Raw genomic sequence first — 18,240 nt, 5'->3', positions numbered from 1 at the left:
CTAGTTATGATATTTACACACAAAACTAAGAATTTTCATTAATGAAACAAGTTCTCGAAGGAAAAATCGAAAGAATTTATACCTGCTTTGGAATCAGTGCCCCAAATTGATGTTGCTTCTTTTTAGCAATTTATTTCATTATTTTCCATTTCAAACTCTAATGATGGATTTATCACTGTGTAGATCTTGTTGAGATCTTTCTAACGGTACTTGAATCATCAAAATCTGATTTTATATGAGAAAGATAGGTTGATTTGAACAATGAGGTTTTTCAGCTGTGAAATTGGAGAACAGAGGCGGAATTGGACTTTAGCTGCGGAATGTGCACAGTTTCTGTAGCTGAAAATCTTGAATAAAAAGCTAGCCATTCATCTTTCATCATCAGTGCAAAATTAATCAATACCTTCAGAAAAGTGAGCAAATAACTTATTCATTTCATTGATTCAAAATTATTATTTTTTTTCTTGACATGTGGCGACTTAGTGTGGCAACTTAGTGTGGCGACTTAATGATAATACACCTTTTGACTTTCCTTTGACCGGGGTTTTTTTCATTGACTTGGATCAAATGAATAGGACACCATCCATGTACTGACATTTTCCCAGCTACCCATGTGGTTTGTTTCGTCTCTTGACACCTATAACCTATAGAAGTATGAAAATGGCTGCGGAATTACCAGTTAGCTGCGGAATCAGGCTGCATTCCGCAGCTAAAAGACAGCCAACCATCAATTTTGAATATATTTTTTTTGTATGTACAGAGGATTATTCTGCATACCAACTACTGAAACACTCAAACTTGTTTTGGATTTGACAATTCTCAAGAAACCATTTCCCAAAATTTCATAGTTGTTGAATGAGATAGCCATGGTTTTTTTACATTTCCTTTGATAGAGTTTAGTTTTTTTTTTGTTCAGGATAGCCATGGTTTTTTTACATTTCCTTTGATAGAGTTTAGTTTTTTTTTTTTGTTCAGGCATGCATATACATGCCTTCCGTAATATGATTTTCAATTGTGGATACCCCTCCATGAATTTAGGCCCGTCCGGTGCTGCTCTTAGTAAAAGACCCATTCCTTAAAATACGTCTGTGAGTGATGGACTGTGAGTAATGGATTGACGGAGGTGAAAAAATTGTGTTAGCGGGGAATGGAGAAGGTTTGTGAAAAAAACCAGTAATTATAAACAGAAGAGCAGAGAACAGGTAATGAGAATGAGTTCATGGAGATGTAAACAGGCCAGAAATAATAACCGCAACTTCAATGGGATGGTATGGAAATAGAGTGAGCCCGGCTTTTGAGCTAGAAAGGACATAATTGCTAACCATAGCTCATGTTTTAAGACAACTCCCAAGAATATCCAGGCGATGATTCTAAAAACAAACAACACAACTATCTGCATGGGATTTATTCCACTTAGATATTTTTTCTTCCTCTCTGGTAGTTTCAGGGAACCAATGTAATTAGAGGCAATTTTGTGTTTAACTCACAGGAAATATACATGAACAAAATGTGAGTGATTTTTCAAATGGCCTTTGCATCGAATGCCAAGAAGCTCCATGCCATGTCTTTTGGTTGGTTGCGAAGAGCCGTATCCAATTAAGATTGTTGTTAACAGGTGTTACGTCTATTAGCGAAGAGCCACATCCAATTAGAACTGTTGTTAACAGGTGTTACGTCTATCAACAAAGAGCCGTATCCAATTAGAATTGCTATTAATCGAGAAGTGGCAGAGCAGGTGTTAGACGGGTGGCAAAATGCGGGAGATGTATAATCAGCAAACGGTTAATTATCAGCACGCCATTGATTTCAAATCGGAAGCAACTGAATTAAGTCAACTGTCAGTTAATTAATTCAAATCTCGTTTTTTCCTCGCGGCCTGCAAAAATGGGCTTCAAAGAACCGAGAAATTCTCCCAAACCACCATGAATTTCTTAAAACGATTTCTGGGTTATCTAATTGACCCTACCACCGAAAAACTCATGTTTTATTTTTCTCAAATTCATCTCCATTTGGCCAAATCGTGCATTCATAGTTTGACGTCTTTTCTGTTCTGCATTTTTTCTAAATTGCTGTGGTTGAATTTCATTTGCAGGTCTATTGTTTATGCTTATTGATTCCTAATGGCTGTGGTTTTGAAATTGTTTGTAGTAAATTAAATCTACTTTACAAGCAATGTAGTACTCGTGTGCTTGATCAGTTGACAAACCCAGGCACCGACTTCCTTTATCTGATCAAAACTGCTTTCCTACTCAATATTCTTCAGATTAGTATTAGACTCATGGCCTCTTATAGCCAATTTTGCACCAGTTGAATGAAAAATTTACTTAGAGTTTACACCTCCTTTCCAAATTAAAACACCAGCAAATGCAACATTGATATTTATTATTTTTCTTGCAGTTGATGAAGCACCAAATGTAGCTACAGCTGCCATACTAGGAGGAGTAACTTCACGATAGCCAAGACAACCTCCAGACTTCCCATCTAAGCCACCATCTAGGAACCTACTGCCAAAAAGTCTTGTTGCCAGATCATCTTTAAGATTGTGTTACTGCATTTACCTTTCCAAGCTCCTTTTCACCGTGGGAAAAATGACACTTGTACCCAAATCAACATCAAATATCAGTGCCAAAATTACCACAAAGAATGCAGGGTTCTATTGAAGCCATAGTGGAGACTGGAATTGGAGATAGCCATATATTTTTTTCTTCTTCTTTTTTCTCTCTGAAATTGTGAAATTTTATAAGAAGGATTAATGATTTTCAATTTTAGGCAGCAAAGACTTCAAGTAAAACATGCTAAAAACAAGACTTTGAGTGAGGTCTTACGCTGATATTTTTATCAATTTGGGCTGGGTGACTAGGATAGGATCCATGTGAGAACAATTCCGGAAATGCCTATGTGGTCAGTTTCTTCATTGGACACCTGTAACCTGCTAAACCTTGAATTTAGCTGCGGAATTCACAGTTAGTTGCAGAATCAGGCTACATTCCTCAGCTAAGTTGCAAAATCTTATTAAAACAGGACACAGTGTTTTGATGACCACTACAAATCATAACCAGTCAATCTTGGACAATTAAGCCTATCAAAGCAGTTGGGTTTTTATTTTATTTTTATTTTTTTATTTTTTTTTATTGAATCAAATGAAATGATGAAGTTTATTTTGTCCGATCTTACTCTCTTTCTTTTTCTTTTTTTTATATAACAATCCTTTTTCTGATCGTCCAGATCACACAAAGTGCAAGAGGAGAGCATACTCAAGAAATTATTAATTTTTTTTTACATAACAATCATTTTTCTGATCCTCCAGATCACACAAAGTGCAGGAGGAGAGCATACTCAAGAATTATTAAAAAAAATTAGATGTAAGAAATAAGGTCTCCTAATTACACTTCCCCGGCAATGGCACCAAAATGTCTAGTCAATTTAATGTCTTAAATTGCTCTACATAAACTATCAATCCCGGTATCGTAAACTGATGAAGTGTGGTGCCCATATGTGCTTAGTTAACCTTTTTCTTACATCGTTGTTTTATAGTTTATGTTGTTTTTGGGGTTTTGTTTTTGTTGGTTTCTTAAAGTGTTTAATGCAAATGGAAATCCTATTCCAAGGTCTTAAGAATACTTTTAAAGGTCAAGTATGGATAGATATTTCAAGACAAGGTTTATGTCCTTTACGGTAATTTCCAAAACTTAGCACTTCAAAAGATCTCAAAACATGTTATTGATCAAATCAATACTTGAACAAAAGTGTAAATATGCAACTACTTAAATCAAACAAAAGATGAAACACTGATCATGAAATCACTGTCTATGCTACCCATGTAATTACAGAAATAAAATCTAAACTATTGCACTCAAACAAACCAAAAATTGTAGACTAACGAAAGCAAGATCAATTTACTTCACTTATAATCCGATAGCTCGCCAAGTAACTTTTCCGAGTTAAGCCATGGCTCTGTAGATAACGTCAATAACATAAAGAATTGATATCTAAATTACCTACTTGCAAATGAAAGTAAAATCAAGTCATTTCACTTATAATCCGATAGCTCGCCAAGTAGCTTTTCGGGGTTAATCCATGGCTCTAGAGATAATGTCAATAACATGAAGAACCTAATATCTAATTGCAAAGATGAAAGTAAAATCAAATCACTTCACTCATAATCTGATAGCTCGCCAAGTAGCTTTTCGGGGTTAAGCCATGGCTCTGGAGATAACGTCAAATGACATGAAGAATTTGATATTTAAACTAACTAACAATAGAAAATAAATAAGACTGAAATCAAAGCATAATTGAAATTGAAAAGCTTAAAAAAAATTCAGCAGAGAGGCAAATCTCATGTCACTATTTGATGCAAAAACATGTAAAGAAAAGCTAATCTACAATCAATCGGTTGAACACACTTGCATGAATTAAAATTGCATGAATGGAAAATCTAGATTATCAAACTTGAAAGCAATAAAATGACATACATGAATGAAATTAAAGCAAAATTACAAAATGAAATCTACTCTACTTTACATTCTAATATGCTCTATGACATCTACTTCACATCTCCTTCCATGTTGAGAACATCAAAGCTTTATTCAAATTCTTCAAAATTACAAAGTACAATAAAGCTCTCCAAAGTTTTCCAAAGCCATCAAGAAAGAACTACAAAGCCAAGCTAAGCTAAGACTAACAAGCTAACAAACTCTAAACTAAACAAGCTAACAAATGAAGGAGAGAGATCTCCTATTTAGACAAAAAGATGAGAAGCCATCTCATTAATGAGAGTCCATGAATCTCTCCCTCTACCTCTAGATTTCTAATCAAAATAGGAACTGATAAGACATGTCTTCTTAGAGTTTCAATATAATTAGGAGATGTGACACATATCCTTATGATCCCATGTTTCTTTCCACTCAAATTCGAATTTTGCTTTAGAGTGCCACATAAGGGTCTTCTAGAAGCCTCCTTTCAACCTACACATGTCAACAATCTCAACCCACTTGTTATGTATAAGCATATGCACATTATTTCCTAATTTTTAACCACAAATTCACTTAAAAAAGCTAAAAATTAATAAAGTTTAGAAAAACATAAATGTGGCCCAATGATAATAAAAGTGGGATGAATGTAGTGACATAGTAGTGAAATGGAGCTGATATAATGGACATAATAGTGAAAGTGTAATAGAAATGAATGACACTTTCAAGACCCAACATACCCCCAAACTGAAGTTTTGAACCTTGAGCCTTGGGTTAACTTTGCACAATATCATTTGATAACTTCATATTATTTTTGCAAAGTGTTTTACTTGAATTGCAACATGGTTGGTTCTTGTGTTACAACCATTTTTTTGTTGTTGCATTCTATTTTGATCTTTGAACTTTGCATAATGATATTTTGATTATTGTTGTACAGTATATCTTTATTGGATTGCTTGATGGTTGGTTCTTGTGTGACAACCATGATTTTTTTTGTATCCAATTTATCCTTTAAGCACTTTTTGAAAAGCCATTATATGCTCATAATAACAATGGTATGGACATGGCAAGATATGAATATGAGTGTACTTCCCCCCCAACTGATGGTATTGGCAATTTTATGAAATGAGGAAGAAAAATGTTTTTCCAACAATTGTCATTCTAGCTTTTTATGGAATTCTATAGTCAAAAGTTAGAAAATGACGTACCTTAACTTACCCTTTGGAATGGATGAGTTAAATGTGTGGTGGCTGCAAAATTCTAATCATATTCTTCTTCAAGTGGCTGAACAAGAGGAGCCATGGATAAAGAGTTAAGATGACTTTTTATTGCTTCTACTAAAACTTGTTGAATCTGCTCCAAAATGCTGAAAATAATAGTCTTCATGTCTTCAAAACTCATTGGCACAATTCCTACTATGTGAAAAAAATGTTCTGATTTCGAACATAGTAGGAAATTGTTGACTTAGTGGCCATTAATGGATGCCACTAGTCAACACGAGAACTCTCACCATTGATGACAATGAGAGTCAATATGCCCAAACACATCTTGCTAGGTACGAATAGTTTTGCGATGTCGATTCACCTAGAAGATCTGACGAACAAGAGACATTAATGTATTTCCATTGTTTGTCAGCATGAGAACTCGTCATTAAGGCATGCAAGCCTCAAGGTGTCTTTACAAGGAACTTAGACTCAAAGGGCTATGGACTCAATAATTTGCAGTGAAGCAGGGTTTATTTGCGAAATGAAAATGACAAGAAATGAAAGATGAAAATGGAAGATGGCAGTGGAGAGTAAAAATGGAAATGGGCAATAAGCATGTGAATAAGCCTCTTGCTTTTATTTGTGGGTTATGAATGGACAAAAAGAGATGGAAAGTGTATGTGAATGTAAATGGAAATAATGAAGTGAAATGAGGTGAATGGTTTATTATGAGGTATGGATGTGATGGAGACAATAGTATCTGAAAGTTTTTCAATTGTTTGGATCTGATTTTGCATCAGCATATTTCCTCTTTGTTGTTTATCATCCTCTTATGAAACAAATTGGTCTCTTAAAGAGACACCATTCTCTTGTAATCATTTGTCCTTCCTCTTGTAACCTGCAAAAAAAACTAATACTTCTTCTGGAATGGAATGTAAAATTATAAAAGGAGAGAGGTGATCAATCTCTCTAGTTATGATATTTACACACAAAATTAAGAATTTGCATTAATGAAACAAGTTCTCGAAGGAAAAATCAAAAGAATTTATACCTACTTTGGAATTGGTGCTCCAAGTTGATGTTGCTTATTTTCAGCAATTTATTTCATTATTTGTCATTTCAAACTCTAATGATGGATTTCTCATTGTGTAAATCTTGTTGAAATCTTTCCAACGGTACTTGAATCATCAAAATCTGATTTTATATGAGAAAGATAGGTTGATTTGAACAATGAGGTTTTTCAGTTGCGGAATGTGCACAGTTTCTGTAGCTAAAGATCTTGAATAAAAAGCTAGCCCTTCGTCTTTCATCATCAGTCCAAAATTAATCAATACCTTCAGAAAAGTGAGCAAATAACTTATTCATTTCATTGATTCAAAATTATTATTTTTTTCGTGACATGCGGCGACTTAGTGATAACACACATTTTGAATTTCCTTTGACCGGGGTCTTTTTCATCGACTTGGATCAAATGAATAGGACACTATCCATGTACTGGCATTTCCCCAGCTACCCATGTGGTTTGTTTCGTCTCTTAACACCTATAACCTATAGAAGTATGAAAATGGCTGCGGAATTCCCAGTTAGCTGCGAAATCAGGCTACATTCCGCAGTTAAAAGACAGCCAACCATCAATTTTGAATTATTTTTTTGTATGTACAAAGGATTATTCTGCAGACCAACCACTACAACACTCAAACTTGTTTTGGATTTGACAATTCTCAAGAAACCATTTCCCAAAATTTTATAGTTGTTGAATGAGATAGCCAAGGTTTTTTACATTTCCTTTGATAAAGTTTAGTTGTTTTTGGTTCAGGCATGCATATACGTGCCTTCCTTAATATGCTTTTCAATTGTGGATTTCCATCCATGAATTTAGGCTCGTTCGGTTCTGCTCTTAGTAAAAGACCCATTCCTTAAAATACATCTGTGAGTGATAGACTGTGAGTAATGGATTGACGGAGGTGAAACAGTTGTGTTAGCGAGGAATGGAGAAGGTTTGTGGAGAAAAACCAGTAGTTATAAACGGAAGAGCAGAGAACAGGTAATAAGAATGAGTTCACGGAGATGTAAACAGGCCAGAAATAACCCGCAACTTCAATGGGATGGTATGGAAATAGAGTTAGCCCGGCTTTTGAGCTAGAAAGGACATAATTGCTAACCATAGCTCATGTTTTAAGACAACTCCTAGGAATATCCAGGCGATGATTCTAAAACCAAACAACACAACTATCTGCATGGGATTCATTCCACTTTGATACTTTTTCTTCCTCTCTGGTAGTTCCAGGAAACCAATGTAATTAAAAGCAATTTTGGGTTTAACTCACAGGAAATATACATGAACAGAATGTGAGTGATTTTTCGAATGGCCTCTGCATTGAATGCCAAGAAGTTACATGCCACGTCTATTGGTTGGTTGCGAAGAGCCGTATCCAATTAAGATTGTTGTTAATAGGTGTTATGTCTATTAGCGAAGAGCCATATCTAATTAGAACCGTTGTTAACAGGTGTTACATCTATCAGCAAATAGTCGTGTCCAATTAGAATTGCTATTAATCGGGAAGTGGCAGAGCAAGTGTTAGACAGGTGGCAAAATGTAGGAGATGTATAATCAGCAAACGGTTAATTATCAGCACGCCATTGATTTCAAATCAGAAGCAGCTAAATTAAATCAACTGTCAGTTAATTAATTCAAATCCTATTTTTTTCTTGTGGCCTACAAAAATGGGCTTCAAAGAACCAAGAAATTCTCTCAAACCTCCATGAATTTCTTAAAACGATTTATGGGTTATCTAATCGACCCTACTTTTGAAAAAACCCATGTTTTATTTTTCTCAAATTTGTCTCCATTTGGCCAAATCGTGCCTTCAAAGTTTGGCATTTTTCTATTCTGCGTTTTTTCTAAATTGCTGTGGTTGAATTTCATTTGCAAGTCTGCTGTTTATGCTTATTGATTCCTAATGGTCGTGGTTTTGAAATTGTTTGTAGTAAATGAAATCTACTTTACAGGCAATGTAGTACTCGTGTGCACGATCAGTTGACAAACCCAGGCACCGACTTCCTTTATCTGATCAAAACTGCTTTCCTACTCAATATTCTTCAGGTTAGTATCGGACTCATGGTCTCTTATAGCCAATTTTGCACCAGTTGAATGACAAATTTACTTAGAGTTTACACCTCCTTTCCAAATTAAAACACCAGCAAGTGCAACATCGATATTTATTATTTTTCTTGCAGTTGCTGAAGCACCAAATGTAGCTACAGCTGCCATACTAGGAGGAGTAACCTCACGATAGCCAGGACGACCTCCAGACTTCCCATCTAAGCCACCAACTGGGAACCTACTGCCAAAAATTCTTGTTGCCAGATCATCTTTAAGATTGTGTGTTACTACATTTACCTTCCCAAGCTCCTTTTCACCATGGGCAAAATGGCACTTGTACCCAAATCAACATCAAATATCAGTACCAAAATTACCACAAAGAATGCAGGTTTCTATTGAGACCATAGAGGAGACTGGAATTGGAGATAGCCATAGATTTTTTTCTTCTTCTTTCTCTCTGAAATTGTGAAATTTTATAAGAAGGATTAATTATTTTCAATTTTAGGCAACAAAAACTTCAAGTAAAACATGTTAAAAACAAGACTTTGACCGAGGTCTTACGCTGATTTTTTATCAATATGGGCTGGGTGACTAGGATAGGATCCATGTCAGGACAATTCCGGAGATGCCCATGTGGTCAGTTTCTTCATTGGACACCTGTAACCTGCTTAACCTTGAATTTAGCTGCGGAATTCACAGTTAGCTGCGGAATTAGGGTACATTCCGCAGCTAAGTTGCAAAATCTTATTAAAACAAAACACATTGTTTTGATGACCACTACAAACCATAACTAGTCAATCTTGGACAGTTGAACCTATCAAAGCAGTTGGGTTTTTATTTTTTTTATTTTTTTATTTAATCAAATGAAATGATGAAGTTTATTTTGTCCCCTTTTTATCTCTTTTTTTTTTCTTTTTTTTTTACATAACAATCATTTTTCTGATCGTCCAGATCACACAAAGTGCAGGAGGAGAGCATACTCAAGAAATTATTAATTTTTTTTACATAACAATCCTTTTTCTGAACCTCCAGATCACACAAGGTGCAAGATGAGAGCATACTCAAGAATTATTAAAAAAAATTAGATGTAAGAAATAAGGTCTCTTAATTACATTTCCCCGTCAATGGCACCAAAATGTCTAATCAATTTAACGTCTTAAATTGCTCTACATAAATTATCAATCCCGGTATCATAAACTAATGAAGTGTGTTGCACCATATGTGCTTAGTTAATCTTTTTCTTACTTCGTTGTTTTATAGTTTATGTTGTTTTTGAGGTTTTGTTCTTGTTAGTTTCCTAAAATGTTTAATGCAAATGGAAATCCTATTCTAAGGTCTTAAGAATACTTTTAAAGGTCAAGTATGGGTAGAGATTTCAAGACAAGGTTTATGTCCCTTATAGTAATTTCCAAAACTTAGCACTTCAAAAAATCTCAAAACATATTATTGATCAAATCAATACTTGAACAAAAGTGTAAATATGCAGCTACTTAAATCAAACAAAAGATGAAATACTGATCATGAAATCACTGTCTATGTTGCCCATCTAATTACAGAAATAAAATCTAAACTATTGCACTCAAACAAACCAAAAATTGCAGACTAACGAAAGCAAGATCAATTTACTTCACTTATAATCCGATAGCTCGCCAAGTGGCTTTTCCGGGTTAAGCCATGGCTCTGAAGATAACGTCAATAACATGAAGAATTGATATCTAAATTACCTACTTGCAAATGAAAGTAAAATCAAGTCACTTCACTTATAATCCGATAGCTCGCCAAGTAGCTTTTCGGGGTTAAGCCATGGCTCTGGAGAAAACGTCAATAACATGAAGAACCTGATATCTAATTGCAGAGATGAAAGTAAAATCAAATCACTTCACTCATAATCTAATAGCTCGCCAAGTAGCTTTTCGGGGTTAAGCCATGGCTCTGGAGATAACATCAAATGACATGAAGAATTTGATATTTAAACTAACTAACAGCAACAAATAAATAAGACTGAAATCAAAACATAACTGAAATTGAAAAGCTTAAGAAAAAGTTCAGCAGAGAGGCAAATCTCATGTCACTATTTGATACAAAAACATGTAAAGAAAAACTAATCTACAATCAACCGGTTGAACACACTTGCATGAATTAAAATTGCATGAATGGAAAATCTAGATTATCAAACTTGAAAGCAATAAAATGACACATGAATAAAATCAAAGCAAAATTACAAAATGAAATTTGCTCTACCTTACATTCTAATATGCTCCATGACATCTACTTCACATCTCCTTCCATGTTGAGAACATTAAAGCTTTATTCAAATTCTTCAAAATTACAAAGTACAACAAAGCTCTCCAAAGTTTTCCAAAGCCATCAAAGAAGAACTACAAAGCCAAGCTAAGCTAAGACTAACAATCTCTAAACTTAACAAGCTAACAAATGAAGGAGAGAGATCTCCTATTTATACAAAAAGATGAGAAGCCATCTCATTAATGAGAGTCCATGAATCTCTCCCTCTACCTCTAGAGTCCTAATCAAAATAAGAACTGATAAGACACATATCTTCTTAGAGTTTCAATACAATTAGGAGATGTGACACATATCCTCATGATCCCATGATTCTTTCCACTCAAATTCGAATTTGGCCTTAGAATGTCACATAAGGGTCTTCTAGAAGCCTCCTTTTAACCTACACATGTCAACAATCTCAACCCACTTGTTAGGTATAAGAATATGCACATTATTTCCTAATTTTTAACGACAAATTCACTTAAAAATGCTAAGAATTAATAAAGTTTGAAAAAACATAAGTGTGGCCCAATGATAATAAAAGTGGGATGAATGTAATGACATAGTAGTGAAATAGAGGTGATATAATGAACATAATAGTGAAAGTGTAATGGAAATGAATGACATTTTCAAGACCCAACATACCCCCCAACTGAAGTTATTGCATGTCCTCATGCAATATATATTACATTAACTCTTTTGAACCTTGAGCCTTGACTTAACTTTGCATGATATCATTTGATAACTTCATATTTTTTTTGCAAAGTGTTTTACTTGAATTGCAACATGGTTGGTTCTTGTGTTACAACCATTTTTTTGTTGTTGTATTCTATTTTGATCTTTGAACTTTGCATAATGATATTTTGATTATTGTTGCAAAGTATATCTTTGTTGGATTGCATGATGGTTGGTCCTTGTGTGACAACCATAATTTTGTTTGTATCCAGTTTATCTTTTAAGCACTTTTTGAAAAGCCATTGTATACTTATAATAACAATGCAATGGTTAATATACGTTAGAAGTATGTGGACTCCTGAATATGGCATGGACATGGCAAGATATGAATATGAGTGTACTTCCCCCCCTCTAACTGATGGTATTGGCAATTTTACGAAATGAGGAACAGAAATGTTTTTCCAACAATTATCATTCTAGCTTTTTATGGAATTCTATGGTCAAAAGTTAGAAAATAGCATACCTTAACTTACCCTTTGGAATGGATGAGTTGTATGTGTGGTGGCTGAAAAATTCTGATCATATTCTTCTTTAAGAGGCTGAACAAGAGGAATCATGAATAAAGAGTTAAGATGACTTTTTATTGCTTCTACTAAAACTTGTTGAATTTGCTCCAAAATGTTGAAAATAATAGTCTTCATGTCTTCAAAACTCATTGGCACAATTCCTACTATGTGAAAAAAATGTTCTGATGTCGAACATAGTAGGAAATTGTTGACTTAGTGGCCATTAATGAATGCCACTATTCAACACGAGAACTCTCACCATTGATGACAATGAGAGTCAAGATGCCCAAACACATCTTGCTAGATACGAATAGTTTTGCTGATGTTGAGTCACCTAGAAGATCTGACAAACAAGGGACATTAATGTATTGCCATTGTTTGTCAGCATGAGAAATCGTCATTAAGGCATGCAAGCCTCAAGGTGTCTTTACAAGGAACTTAGACTCAAAGGACTATGGACTCAATAATTTGCATTGAAGCAAGGTTTATTTGCAAAATGAAAATGACAAGAAATGGAAGATGAAAATGGAAGATGGCAGTGGAGAGTAGAAATGGCAACGGGCAATAAGCATGTGAATGAGCCTCTTGCTTTTATTTGTGGGTTATGAATGGACAAAAAGAGATGGAAAGTGTATGTAAATGTAAATGGGAAATATGAAGTGAAATGAGGTATGGATGTGATGGAAACAATACTATCTGAAAGTTTTTCAAGTGTTTGGATCTGATTTTGCATCAACATATTTCCTCTTTGTTGCTGATCATCCTCTTATTAAACAAATTGGTCTCTTAGAGAGACACCATTCTCTTGTAGTCATTTGTCCTTCCTCCTGGAACCTGCAAAAAAAAACTAATACTTCTTCTGGAATGGAATATAAGATTATCAAAAGAGATAGGTGATCAATCTCTCTAGTTATGATATTTACACACAAAACTAAGAATTTTCATTAATGAAACAAGTTCTTGAAGGAAAAATCAAAAGAATTTATACCTGCTTTGGAATTGGTGCCTTAAGTTGATGTTGCTTCTTTTCAGCAATTTATTTCATTATTTTCCATTTCAAACTCTAATTATGGATTTCTCATTGTGTAGATCTTGTTGAGATCTTTCCAACAGTACTTGAATCATCAAAATGTGATTTTAAATGAGAAAGATAGGTTGATTTGAACAATGAGGTTTTTCAGCTGCGGAATTTGACTTTAGCTGCGGAATGTGCACAATTTCTGTAGCTAAAAATCTTGAATAAAAATCTAGTCATTCATCTTTCATCATCAGTCCAAAATTAATCAATACCTTCATAAAAGTGAGAAAATAACTTATTCATTTCATTGATTCAAAATTATTATTTTTTCTTGACATGTGGCGACTTAGTGATAACACACTTTTTGACTTTCCTTTGATCGGGGTCTTTTTCATTGACTTGGATCAAATGAATAGGACACCATTCATGTACTGACATTTTCCCAGCTACCCATGTGGTTTGTTTCGTATCTTGACACCTATAACCTATAGAAGTATGAAAATGGTTGCGGAATTGCCAGTTAGCTGCGGAATCACGCTGCACTCCACAGCTAAAAGAGAGCCAACCATCAATTTTGAATTTTTTTTTTGTATGTATAGAGGATTATTCTACGGACCAACTACTGCAACACTCAAACTTGTTTTGGATTTGACAATTCTCAAGAAACCATTTCCCAAAATTTCATAGTTGTTGAATGAGATAGCTATGGTTTTTTTACATTTCCTTTGATAGAGTTTAACTGTTTTTGGTTCATGCATGCATATACGTGCCTTCCTTAATATGCTTTTCAATTGTGGATATCCCTCCATGAATTTAAGCCCGTCCAGTTCTGCTCTTAATAAAAAACCCATTCATTAAAATATGTCTATGAGTGATGGACTGTGAGTAATGGATTGACGGAGGTGAAACAGTTGTGTTAGCGGGGAATGGAGAAGGTTTGTGGAGAAAAACCAGTAGTTATAAACGGAAGAGCGGAGAACATGTAATGAGAATGACTTCATGGAGATGTAAACAGGCCAGAAATAACAACCGCAACTTCAATGGGATGGTATGGAAATAGAGTGAGCCTGGATTTTGAGCTAGAAAGGACATAATTGCTAACCATAGCTCATGTTTTAAGACAACTCCCAGGAATATCCAGGCGATGATTCTAAAAACAAACAACACAACTATCTGCATGGGATTCATTCCACTTTGATACTTTTTCTTCCTCTCTGGTAGTTCCAGGCAACCAATGTAATTAGAAGCAATTTTGGGTTTAACTCATAGGAAATATACATGAACAGAATGTGAGTGAGTTTTCGAATGGCCTCTGCATCGAATGCCAAGAAGCTCCATGCCACGTCTATTGGTTGGTTGCGAAGAGCCGTATCCAATTAAGATTGTTGTTAACAGGTGTTACGTCTATTAGCGAAGAGCCATATCCAATTAGAACTGCTATTAACAGGTGTTACGTCTATCAGTGAAGAGCCGTATCCAATTAGAATTGCTATTAATTGGGAAGTGGCAGAGCAGGTGTTAAACGGGTGGCAAAAGGCGGGAGATATATAATCAACAAACGGTTACTTATCAGCATGCCATTGATTTCAAATCGAAAACAGCTAAATTAAATCAACTGTCAGTTAATTAATTCAAATCTCATTTTTTCCTTGCGGCCTACAAAAATTGGCTTCAAAGAACTGAGAAATTCTCCGAAACCGCCATGAATTTCTTAAAACAATTTCTGGGTTATCTAATTGACCCTACTGTCGAAAAAACCCATGTTTTATTTTTCTCAAATTCGTCTTCATTTGGCCAAATCGTGCATTCAAAGTTTGAAGTTTTTCTATTCTACGTTTTTTCTAAATTGCTGTGGTTGAATTTCATTTGCAGATCTGCCATTTATGCTTATTGATTCTTAATGGTCATGGTTTTGAAATTGTTTGTAGTAAATTAAATCTACTTTACAAGCAATGTAGTACTCGTGTGCATGATCAGTTGACAAACCCAGGCACTGACTTCCTTTATCTGATCAAAACTGCTTTCCTACTCAATATTCTTCAGGTTAGTATCGGACTCATGGTCTCTTATAGCCAATTTTGCACCAGTTGAATGACAAATTTACTTAGAGTTTACACCTCATTTCCAAATTAAAACAACAGCAAGTACAACATCGATATTTATTATTTTTCTTGCAGTTGCTGAAGCACCAAATGTAGCTACAACTGCCATACTAGGAGGAGTAACCTCACGATAGCCAGGAAGACCTCCAGAATTCCCATCTAAGCCACCAACTGGGAACCTACTGCCAAAAAGTCTTGTTGCCAGATCATCTTAAGATTGTGTGTTACTGCATTTACCTTCCCAAGCTCCTTTTCACCATGGGCAAAATGGCACTTGTACCCAAATCAACATCAAATATTAGTACCAAGATTACCACAAAGAAAGCAGGTTTCTATTGAGGCCATAGTGGAAACTGGAATTGGAGATAGCCATAGATTTTTTTCTTCTTCTTTTTTCTCTCTGAAATTGTGAAATTTTATAAGAAGGATTAATGATTTTCAATTTCAGGCAGCAAAGACTTCAAGTAAAACATGCTAAAAATAGTTCTTTGACTGAGGTTTTAAGCTGATTTTTTTATCAATCTGGGCTGGGTGACTAGGATAGGATCCATGTCAGGACAATTTCGGAGACGCCCATGTGGTCAGATTCTTCATTGGACGCATGTAACCTGCTAAACTTTGAATTTAGCTGCAGAATTCACAGTTAGCTGCGGAATGTAGCCTATTGTGGAATCAGGCTACATTCCGCAGCTAAGTTGCAAAATCTTATTAAAACAAGACACAGTGTTTTGATAACCACTACAAACCATAACCAGTCAATCTTGGACAGTTGAACCTATCAAAGTAGTTGGGTTTTTATTTTATTTTTTTTATTGAATCAAATGAAATGATGAAGTTTATTTTGTCCCATTTTTCTCTCTTTTTTTCTTTTTTTCTTTTTTTTTCTACATAACAATCCTTTTTCTGATCCTCTAGATCACACAAAGCGCAGGAGGAGAGCATACTCAAGAAATTATTAATTTTTTTTTACATAACAATCCTTTTTCTGATCCTCCAGATCACACAAAGTGCAGGAGGAGAGCATACTCAAGAATTATTATAAAAAATTAGATGTAAGCAATAAGGTCTCCTAATTACACTTCCCCGGCAACGGCGCCAAAATGTCTAGTCAATTTAATGTCTTAAATTGCTCTATGTAAATTATCAATCCCAGTATCGTAAACTGATGAAGTGTGGTGCACCATATGTGCTTAGTTAACATTTTTCTTACTTCGTTGTTTTATAGTTTATGTTGTTTTCGGGGTTTTGTTCTTGTTGGTTTCCTAAAGTGTTTAATGCAAATGGAAATCCTATTCTAAGGTCTTAAGAATACTTTTAAAGGTCGAGTATGGATAGAGATTTTAAGACAAGGTTTATGTCCCTTATGGTAACTTCCAAAACTTAGCACTTCAAAAGATCTCAAAACATGTTATTGATCAAATCAATACTTGAACAAATGTGTAAATATGCAGCTACTTAAATCAAACAAAAGATGAAATATTGATCATGAAATCACTGTCTTTGTTGTCCATCTAATTACAGAAATAAAATCTAAACTATTGCACTCAAACAAACCAAAAATTGCAGACTAACGAAAGCAAGATCAATTTACTTCACTTATAATCCGATAGCTCGCCAAGTAGCTTTTCCGGGTTAAGCCATGGCTCTAGAGATAACGTCAATAACATGAAGAATTGATATCTAAATTACCTACTTGTAAATGAAAGTAAAATCAAGTCACTTCACTTATAATCCGATAGCTCGCCAAGTAGCTTTTCGGGGTTAAGCCATGGCTCTGGAGATAACGTCAATAACATGAAGAACCTGATATCTAATTGCAGAGATGAAAGTAAAATCAAATCACTTCACTCATAATCCGATAGCTCACCAAGTAGCTTTTCGGGGTTAAGCCATGGCTCTGGAGATAACGTCAAATGACATGAAGAATTTAATATTTAAACTAACTAACAACAGCAAATAAATAAGACTGAAATCAAAGCATAACTGAAATTGAAAAGCTTAAGAAAAGGTTCAGCAGAGAGGCAAATCTCATGTCACTATTTGATGCAAAAACATGTAAAGAAAAACTAATCTACAATCAACCGGTTCAACACACTTGCATGAATTAAAATTGCATGAATGGAAAATCTAGATTATCAAACTTGAAAGCAATAAAATGACATACATGAATAAAATCAAAGCAAAATTACAAAATGAAATCTACTCTACCTTACATTCTAATATGCTCCATGACATCTACTTCACATCTCCTTCCAAGTTGAGAACATCAAAGCTTTATTCAAATTCTTCAAAATTACAAAGTACAACAAAGCTCTCCAAAGCTTTCCAAAGCCATAAAGGAAGAACTACAAAGCCAAGCTAAACTAAGACTAACAAGCTAACAAGCTCTAAACTTAACAAGCTAACAAATTAAGGAGAGAGATATCCTATTTATACTAAAAGATGAGAAGCCATCTCATTAATGATAGTCCATGAATCTCTCCCTCTACCTCTAGAGTCCTAATCAAAATAGGAACTGATAAGACACACGTCTTCTTAGAGTTTCAATACAATTAGGATATGTGACACATATCCTCATGATCCCATGATTCTTTCCACTCAAATTCGAATTTGATCTTAGAGTGCCACATAAGGGTCTTCTAGAAGCCTCCTTTCAACCTACACATGTCAACAATCTCAACCCACTTGTTAGGTATAAGCATATGCACATTATTTCCTAATTTTTAACCACAAATTCACTTAAAAAGTCTAAGAATTAATAAAGTTTGGAAAAACATAAATGTGGCCCAATGATAATGAAAGTGGGATGAATGTAGTGA

The sequence above is a fragment of the Pinus tabuliformis genome, chromosome 3_2, assembly GCF_031772625.1.
Source record: "Pinus tabuliformis cultivar Carrire ecotype Pingquan chromosome 3_2, CPIR1, whole genome shotgun sequence".
Taxonomy (NCBI): domain Eukaryota; kingdom Viridiplantae; phylum Streptophyta; class Pinopsida; order Pinales; family Pinaceae; genus Pinus; species Pinus tabuliformis.
The sequence above is the reverse complement of the archived record's forward strand: the minus strand, read 5'-3'. Positions refer to the sequence as shown.